The sequence below is a fragment of the Lithobates pipiens genome, unplaced genomic scaffold (genome assembly GCF_037356315.1).
Source record: "Lithobates pipiens isolate NorthernLeopardFrog02 unplaced genomic scaffold, aLitPip1_a1.2 Scaffold_22, whole genome shotgun sequence".
Lineage (NCBI taxonomy): Eukaryota > Metazoa > Chordata > Amphibia > Anura > Ranidae > Lithobates > Lithobates pipiens.
In genome coordinates this window covers 125,467,624-125,477,648 of record NW_027507784.1, presented here as the reverse complement: position 1 = coordinate 125,477,648, position 10,025 = coordinate 125,467,624, and the positions used below count along the sequence as shown (strand labels likewise).

Sequence of the window (10,025 nt, the reverse complement as noted above, 5' to 3'; positions counted from 1 at the left end):
AAGCTACGTACAAAACGCCATGACAGAAAGCAGACAGGTATCAACAACCCTCCGGCCTAGTATACCCACAAACCGTGGTGGGTAGACGTGCAAAGAAATGAGCGTGCACCGTATGATGTGTGTTATATGGGGGGAGAAAATAAAGGGACGACAAACAAAATGAAACAAACCTCAGCCCGTACGGATCTGACAGAAACGCTGGACAGAAACGCTATGACGGAAATGCTACGATGGAAAGAAAACGCTACAACGGAAATGCAGGGTGGAAACGCTATGACGGAAATGCAGGACGGAAATGCAGGACAGGAACGCTACGACGGAAAGAAAACGCTATGACGGAAATGCAGGACAGAAACCTTATGACGGAAATGCAGGACGGAAAACGCTATGACGGAAATGCAGGACGGAAAACGCTATGACGGAAATGCAGGACGGAAAAACGCTATGACGGAAAGAAAACGTTATGACGGAAATGCAGGACAGAAACGCTATGACGGAAATGCAGGAAGGAAAACGCTATGACGGAAATGCAGGACGGAAAACGCTATGATGGAAATGCAGGAAGGAAAACGCTATGACGGAAATGCAGGAAGGAAAACGCTATGACGGAAATGCAGGACGGAAAACGCTATGACGGAAATGTAGGATGGAAAAACGCTACGACGGAAAGAAAACGCTATGATGGAAATGCAGGACAGAAACCTTATGACGGAAATGCAGGACGGAAAACGCTATGACGGAAATGCAGGACGGAAAACGCTATGACGGAAATGCAGGACGGAAAAACGCTATAACGGAAAGAAAACGTTATGACGGAAATGCAGGACAGAAACGCTATGACGGAAATGCAGGAAGGAAAACGCTATGACGGAAATGCAGGACGGAAAACGCTATGATGGAAATGCAGGAAGGAAAACGCTATGACGGAAATGCAGGAAGGAAAACGCTATGACGGAAATGCAGGACTGAAAACGCTATGACGGAAATGTAGGACGGAAAAACGCTATGACGGAAAGAAAACGTTATGACGGAAATGCAGGACAGAAACGCTATGACGGAAATGCAGGAAGGAAAACGCTATGACGGAAATGCAGGACGGAAACGCTATGACGGAAATGCAGGACGGAAACGCTATGACGGAAATGCAGGACAGAAACGCTATGACGGAAATGCAGGACAGAAACGCTATGACGGAAATGCAGGATGGAACGCTATGACGGAAATGCAGGACAGAACACTATGCCGGAAAAAAGCTGGACCGAATGATATGACAGAAAAGCTGGACCAAACAAAAAGCTGGACCGAACGATATGATAGGAACACTGGACCGAACGAACTGACAGAAAGCTGGACCGAACGATATGACGAAAACCCCTGGACAGAACGTGACGACAGAAGAACGCAAAGACAGAAACCTGGGGCTGAGAGCCGTGATAAACCCTCGTGACTGAAATGGGTGCCTGGACGTGCAGGGGGGGTGCGAGAGTGCCGGGAGGTGAACAGGTGGGTGAGTGCCCCCCCATGAAAACCGGAAAGCGTGTGGGCATCCCTTCCATAGCGCATGGTGAGAGTTCCTGGGAGGTGAACTGGCTGGCAAGCGACAAGTGGACAGAAAACGCTGAGACAGAAGACCAGAAGAGAAGTCACAGAAATGCTGGACCGAACACTATGGCCGCGTACACACGGGCGGACTGTTCGTCCAACTTTGTCCGCTGAACAGTGTTTGGGCGGACAGTCCGCTCGTGTGTGGGCTTTCAGCGGACAGTTTCAGCGGACAGTTGGACGGACAAGGTTTTTCGGAAATTCCGTAAAACTGTCCGCTGAAACCTTGTTTCAGCGAACAGTCCGCTCGTGTGTAGGCTTGTTCGTCAAACAAAGTTGCGCGCATGCTCAGAAAGGATTTTCATGCCGAAAGCTATAATGCAGTGTATAGGACGTCGTATTTTTCGTCCCGTCGTACGTGCCGTTCACGTCATCGCGCACGGTTTCAGCAAACTGTTCGTCCGTCGTGTGTGGCCATGTCCGTCCATGCTAAGTTTGAGCGGACTGTTTGCCGAAACTGTTGGACGGACAAAGTTGGGCGAACAGTCCGCGCGTGTGTACGCGGCCTAAGAAAGACATGCTGGGCAGAACGCTGAGACAGAAATGCTTGACCGAACACTATGACAGAAATGCTGGACCGAACGCTGAGACAGAAATGCTGGACCGAACGCTGAGACAGAAATGCTGGACCGAACGCTGAGATAGAAACAGAAAAACGCTAATGACAGAAAAACGCTTAAGACAGAAAACGCTGGCTGTGATCAAAACACTGCACTGACCAAAGAAAGCAAAATTACCAGTTACTGTAACTGCAGCAACCCTGGCAGACCTGTCACCTCATGACTGGCCATTGTCAGGATTGCTGCAGAGATGTCAGAACAATGGGGAGGAAAGGAACGACGGACGGGTGACCATTCATCCCCCCTCAGAGCACTGGCGGCCAGCCCTCCTGGTGGAGCCAGAGGAGATAAGCAGGAGGGGGCAGATCACTGACCCCCCCACCAGGTGTACGGCATAGATGTGGGGATGGATGTGCCGAACCCCCACCCCCTCCCCAAGAATCCGCGGGAGGCTACCAGATGCAGAAGGAGAGCATGGGGAGAGAGGAGCTGGCGGACAGGCTGCCAACCCCCCCCCCCCCCCACCACACACAGCGGGAGAATCGGCGGACAGAGCAATGCCCATGAGTTAAGATAAGGGGAGCCGGCGGCGGCCAATCCCCTCCCCCTCCACCCACAGCGGAGCGACATGCACATGGGGAGAGAGAGAGGAGCCGGCAGGCGGCCGATCGCCTCCCCCTCCCTCCACAATCGGGAGAACGGCTACTGTATAGGTAGTTATGTATTTACATTTAACATGCGGTAACTATATGTGGACTGTTGTCTCCATTTATACATTTAAACTCTGTGTCCATACATCATCCAGAAACATAGCTCTGGTACATGGCCAGTCAGTGTGGTGGTGATGATGTGACCAGAGAGTGAATGGGGGAACGCTCCCCCCCCATTCTCTCCCCACTCTCTGCTCTGCTCTCTCCGGCCGCAGCGCCGTGTCCCCGCGGTGGGCGCGCTCCCTGCTGGCAGCCAGGCGGCGGGCTGGACGGTTGTGTGAGGAGGACGGAGAGCCGCCATAGAGCCGAATCACTCCCCCTGCAGACAACAGGCAGCCATCTCCCTCATGGCCTGGATGTGTGGAGAGAGGAAACAGCGGGAGCGGGGGCGGCCGACCCCCCCCAGCACCAGGCAGACAATGCACCTATGAAACTGAACGTGTGTGGGGAGTGGAACCGGCAGCTGGCCGAACACCCCCCGGCGGGCACCAGCCGGCGGCTCCCACATGGAGCTGGACGAGCATAGGGACGCCCCCGCCCCTGCAGCCGGATCTGCCCCGGGAGAGAGGAGCTGGTGGGCAGCCGACCTCCACCACAGTACCCAGGGGAAGCAAGGTGGGTGGGCAACCACAGAGAGATACACCGCCATTGCTGCTGCCGATAGCTCGGCAAAGACCCGGAAGTGACGTATGTCAGCACCACCCCCTTCTGAACCCAGAAATGAGCCGACGAAGGCTCTGATGGAGGAGGAGGAGGGATTTAAAGCCCTCAGACTCCTCCTACAAATTCAGGCTAGCCTGCGGCCAGCCTTCCAACTTAGCACAATTAGTCCGAAAACTCATTACAGTTTTGGGCAAAAAACTAAATTTAACAAATAGCGCGTACTCGTTAGGAGTACCGGCGCGACAAACATATACTGTATGTTTCTTTACTAAAGTGGTAGAAATTCAAATGAACAGTTCAATTTGGATATTGCCAACACACATTTCTGTAGAAGTTCTTCTCCGTGCCCCTTGGTGCCCATTAGGTGTTTTCTTGTCCCTGCCCCATAAGGTAGTCATACCTCACATAGGTGAGAAAAGTCCTTTAGAGTCCTTAGATAAGAAGCACAAGTCCACATCCCTGCAACTCTGGCTGGGCTCCAGCAAGGGGTGGTTAAATGGGAAGTAATAAATCACATCCTTAGCAGCATAATTGTTCCTTGGATGGGGTAACCTGGAACCAAACCTCTGCCCCTTGTGTCATGTGTTTAATCGCTTTCGCTCTTTCAATGACAGCATGCTGCCTACTTAACATATGGAGCCTACTTTTTAATGCATGTACAAGAACCAAAAGCAGAAAGCAGTCAGGATGATACCATAAAAATGTTATCAAAAGGTCTAAACTTTCCTTGCTCTCTACTAATTGTGTATTTTTTTCATTTGTGTAGATTCTCATTAAAGAAATTTACCTTCTACATTGGAATGCATAACCCTTCTCTACTCAATCTAAAACTAAATAAAAGGTTGGGCTTAGGATCACCTAAGGTAGGATGGTTTCATGTTTCCTCATCAGTAAAGATCCTTTAATGATGGCTATACCTGAAATTACACAATTATGCCCTAAGGACATATTCCTCTACATTTTAATGAAAGGCCCAGTTTAATAAAAGTAACCCACAGACTGGACAAGTAAAGTAAATGTAACAGTAAAACCACTAATCATGCATAAAGTTGTTTATGGGTTGTGGCTTTCCAGACAAAGGGAAAATGTAGCAAGGGCAGCAGTGGATGAAGCACAACCTCAGTATCATCCATGTATCAATTAGTACACTGTAAAACAATTTGATCTGTGACCACAATTTAACTGGCTGCATAATATAATTTTTGGCTTTGAGCATCTTATTAAAGTAAGCAATGGTTTGCATGAACTAAATTTTTATGTTTGGTGTCAGATTTGTGGGGCAATGGTACCTTAGACTAAAGGAGTAGCTGTGGCTGACATCTTAACTGAGGTCCTTGATAATGGTAGCATGTTAAGTTTTTTTTGTACGGGGCTGAACGGGGATAAGGTTGTGCTAATAAATATTGTGTAAAAATTACCGAGGTCCGAAACTCTTCCCATAATTGCTATATTTTTTGAGTTTGTTTACTTGAGTTCTCCTCAAACATAATTATTTCCTCCATGGACTGCATCTCGTTCATCTCACATACCCATTCTACTATTGTAGGGCTCTTCGCTTTTCGCCAGTTTCGAGCTATTATTGTTATTATTATTATTATGTTTATTATTATTATTTGCAGCCAGAGGTCAAGTCCTGGGGAAAAAAGTGTGGGAACTCCCACCCAAGATCCACTCCCCCAACAAAAAAAAAAAATGATACACTCATATGCACGAACACTTTAAAAGTGGTATTTTTCATCCAATTTTTTGTATTGTGTGTATGAAGCTTAACTGTTAGTACATAAAAAAAAAAATCCTCAATAAACATAAATACGGTAATTCTCTGAATAATCAGCATTCATTCAATTGTGCTTCCATGCAAATGTGAACATCATGTTCTGATCTTTATTGGGGAATGTTATTTTGTATATAGAATGTTTATGTAGTGAGTTTACACTTTTCATTGAACAGAGTTTGGATAACACAGGGTTAAACGGAAAGGTCATAAATTAACTGCTTATTATCTGGACAGAATGCTTAGGGAGATAGTGATGTGTTCCCGATTAGGAGATGTATGTTAGCTTGGGGGGCTGCAAACTCTGCAGGGCTCCAACACACACTCGCTGCTATTCCAACCCTTCACATATTTCCACATAAACTTTCATCCTGACATTAAACTTTGCCAGGTATTGTGCTCAGCTTACCACCCCAAACTGATGTTCCTCCCACAGCTCACCTCTCTCCCTGCATGTCCTGTGAGCAGAATAGCTGTGCTCCTCCTCTGGGTTCTCTCATCATATGGCATTGAAGATAGAGGAGAGGGGATTCAGCGGGACACACAGAGCAAGAATGCAAGAGACTGGGGAGGGGGGGGGGGAGATGAGGAGACAGAAAGTCAGGAGGGCCCGGCAGGGAGGAGCGCATCACTAGAGGTCTGACTAAATACAGTCTCTTAGCAGCAGGGACCTGATCTACCTGTCAGCTAGCTGTGATTGACAGGTAGATCAAAGAGGAAGCTGTCATGGGGCCCCTTACTGGCAATGCCTGAATGGTCAGTCCACCCCTGGTGTGCGGCACTTACTATTGCGAGCTGTGTCGGCGGCTGCTGGTGTAGCACCTGCCACACAGCTCGCATACTTCAAAGTCTTGCAGGACACGGCTGCTAATGGGAACTGAGTTCCTGTTGTGGAAAAAGTACAGGAACTCCATTCCCATGCGTTCCCGCAGGACTTGAGTCCTGCTTGCAGCTGTTATTATATGGTGAAAGATATCTCCCTTAATAGCTTTCATTGATCCTGGAACAATTGATAATATTTAAGTACAGATATTTAATTGTATATTATATTTTGCCATTTTCTCAGATATATGAAATATCTTAAACCAGAAATCCAACACCATTGGACAATAATACCAGATATGTGCCGTTGTGCCTCTTTCATTGAGACATCTCCAACATGTTTCCGAATTACCTCCATTTATATTATGTAAATCCACTGGACTCCAGTACCATCTTGTCATAATTTTATAATTTCTTTTCTGATTCTTAGTGGCTAATGAGGATTTATGTGTCAAAAGAAACACTTTCTCCCATTCTGATGGTAATATTGGCCTCTCTATTTCGGCTTCCCATTTTCCTGTGTATGATAATTCAGTAAGTGATACAGAAGGAAGTAAAAGCTTATATATCATTGATAAATTATGTGTCGGTCTTTGCTCCTGTATTAGTAATTGCTAAAAATTTGTTAAAGATCTATCTATTGAAGAAAGTTGTAATATAGATCTAATATATGTAGATAACTGTTTATGTTGCATTAATTTATGTTTCTGTTCAGACCCCAACTTGGACAGTTTAGGAAGATTGCCATCCACCAGGGTCTGAGCTATTCTTATATTCTCAACACTATTCCATTTAATAAAGGTTCTGACTTCTAATGCTGGTGGAAATTCGGGATTAGAAAACAAAGGGGCCATTGGCCCGATCTGTGGAGAAAGGCATTTTCTTTTTAACATTAAATCCTATATCTTCAAAGTTGATGACACAAGGAGCGTTAACTCCTTCTTCCCAGGAAACTGGGGGTTTACCCATGGCAGATTTAAATTTCAATATTAAAGGGGTAATATCTTTCTCTCAAGTTACTTATTGTTTGTACTTTGCATTATGAAACCAATCTGTAATCCTAATTATGGATGCTGCACGCAGATATATTGTCAAGTCTGGGAGGGCAAGACCTCCATTACTTTTTGTCCTAATTAAGATTTCTCTTTTTATTTGTTGTGATCTCTGAGCCCAAATAAAACGTCCTATAGTTTTACATATAGTAGTTTTGGTAGTATATCCATTTTCACTATATTAATCCTCCCAATCCATGAGTAAACCGATCTATTGTACCTTTGAAGTGATTTTATATGTTCTGCTTAATATGTTATGCCATTTGACCATACACCATAATTTCATTATTATTTAAGACAATGCCACCATTTTGTAAGCTATACTAGTGCTAAAGGCCATCTCCAATAGTGGATACAAAAGGAAAGTGTTAGAACCTGTGTCAGCTTGTCATTGCTATCTGTTTTCCTGTTTGGAGACTTTCTCTTACTTTTCTTTTTCTCAAATTTGTTAGTAACCACATAGGATGTAAAGGAAATTTGCTCAACAGGGACAGGCAGCAAAAACAAAGAGAAACAAAAATAAGTGGGTCTATCCCTTTCCCACTCTACTAAAAAAATGTACTATTGTTAATGACAGGGATTGAGGGATTCCCTTCGTTTCCTGGTTAGCACACAGAAAGTGAGATCTCCCCATTAGGGACACAAGCGCTCAAAATTTGAATATTTCAGCCTACTTCTTCTTTCATTGGACTTCCCAAATGCACACCAAGTCAGAATGACCGTTTTCCAACCATGTATACGGCGCCACAGGTTCCAAGAAAACTGTTTTTTCTCTAAAACGGGATGCTGGATACCTGGACCACCATACCCAGACCCAGGGATTCATGGGCATTCATCTGGGCATGTGAAGACGTATACAACTTCCACATTTTTTAGGTTACCTACCAGATCCCAAGATTTTTTGTAGACCCTTGTCTTTTTATGAGTACATTTGCATCAAACATGAACTGTATCACTTTCAGCTGTTATATATATTTCATAACATGTTGATCTCCTGTTCATATAAAGGACCTGATATACATTAAATTCTAACCTATCCTTAATCTAATAAAAAACAAAACAAAAACACTTTTCCCTGGAGTTAATTAAAAAAATGTTTACACTCCAAATAATCTAGAAATACTAGGATTTTAAACTACAATATATACAGTATCTCACAAAAGTGAGTACACCCCTCACATTTTTGTAAATATTTTATTATATGTTTTCTTGTGCCAACTCTAAAGAAATTAAACTTTGCTACAATGTAAAGCAGTGAGTGTACAGCTTGTATAGCAGTGTAAATTTGCTGTCCCCTCAAAATAACTCAACACACAGCCATTAATGTCTAAACCACTGGCAACAAAAGTGAGTACACCCCTAAGTGAAAATGTCCAAATTGGGCCTAAAGTGTCAATATTTTGTGTGGCAACCATTATTTCCCACTCTCCCTTAACCCTCTTGGGCTTGGAGTTCACCACTTCACAGGTTGCCACTGAAGTCCTCTTCCACTCCTCCGTGACAACATAGTGGAGCTGGTGGATGTTAGAGACCTTGCGCTCCTCCAGATGCTCAATAGGGTTTAGGTCTGGAGACATGCTGGCCAGTCCATCACCTTTACCCTCAGCTTCTTTAGCAAGCCAGTGGTCATCTTGGAGGTGTGTTTGGGGTTGTTATCATGTTGGAATATTGCCCTGTAGCCCAATCTTCAATGGGAGAGGATCATGCTCTGCTTCAGTATGTTACAGTACATGTTGGCGTTCATGGTTCCCTCAATGAACTGTAGCTCCCCTGTGCCAGCAGCACTCATTCAGCCCCAGACCATGACACTCCCACCACCATGCTTGACTGTAGGCAAGACACACTTGTCTTTGTACTCCTCACCTGGGGTCTGGGGACTCCTGCCCCAGGGGACATGTATCAATGCAAAAAAAGGTTTTAAAAACGGCAGTTTTTCGGGAGCACTGATTTTAATGCCACTTAAAGTGAAAAAAAATTGAAATATTCCTTTAAATATCGTGCCTTCACAGGCTATAATATGCCTGTGAAGTGGCACGTGTTTCCCGTGTTTAGAACAGTCCCTGCACAAAATGACATTTCTAAACGAAAAAAGTCATTTAAAACTGCTTGCGGTTTTAATGTAATGTCTGGTCCCGGCAATATGGATGAAAATCATTGAGAAAAATGGCATGGGTACCCCTCGCCCATTACCAGCCCCTTTGGGTCTTGTACGGATATTAAGGGGAACCCCGTACCCAAGAACAGCAGTATACAGGCGGTGCAAACAAGACAGGGACTGTGGAGGTTTGTTGTTGTAATTTTGAACTGGTACATTTTTTAAAGTGTAGCTCCAGTCAAAAAATCTATTTTTAAGCTTTTTGGAAAACATAGGGAAGGGTTATCACCCCTGTAACATTTTTTCATCTGTGCACCTCTTCAGAAGATTTCACCTCACATTCTGTCCCAATGACCAATGTTTTTGGAAAATTTGGGGTTTTTAGTAAAACATGGATTGGGATAAAGCATCAGTGGAGAGGAGACATGTTTTTTCCCATATCAATCTTACAGGAGAGTATTTGCCTTCCTAGGTGTAGATTTTATCTTACTTTCTGTTGTCTCCTTCCGTTTGCAAGTAGGAGACATTTGTAAGTTGGATGTTTGAAAATTGGGGCCTGCCCTATATGCTCTGAAGAAATTTGGGCCTAAGGTGTTGGTGTTGCCACAACACTGTAAGTCCTCATAGTTACTCTTGGTGGGCACAGGAACGGGCCCTGCTGTGAAATATTATATCAAGAATTGTAATTACATGCACCTGTTGAACAGGGGCAGAAAAATTGCGCCTTAGGCACTGTTGCTGGTGCCA

At 44.8% G+C, this 10,025-nt stretch overlaps 1 protein-coding gene across 1 annotated transcript in view; it reads left to right on the top strand.

The window, feature by feature from the left end:
- Positions 1–4,294: 4,294 nt before the first annotated feature.
- TRPM8 (transient receptor potential cation channel subfamily M member 8) overlaps positions 4,295–10,025 on the top strand; it is a 211,109-nt gene continuing 205,378 nt past the window's right edge. The window contains exon 1 of the transcript XR_013261830.1: positions 4,295–4,398. The gene's annotated coding sequence lies outside the window, so the exon portion shown is untranslated. The remainder of the gene's footprint in view (positions 4,399–10,025) is intronic.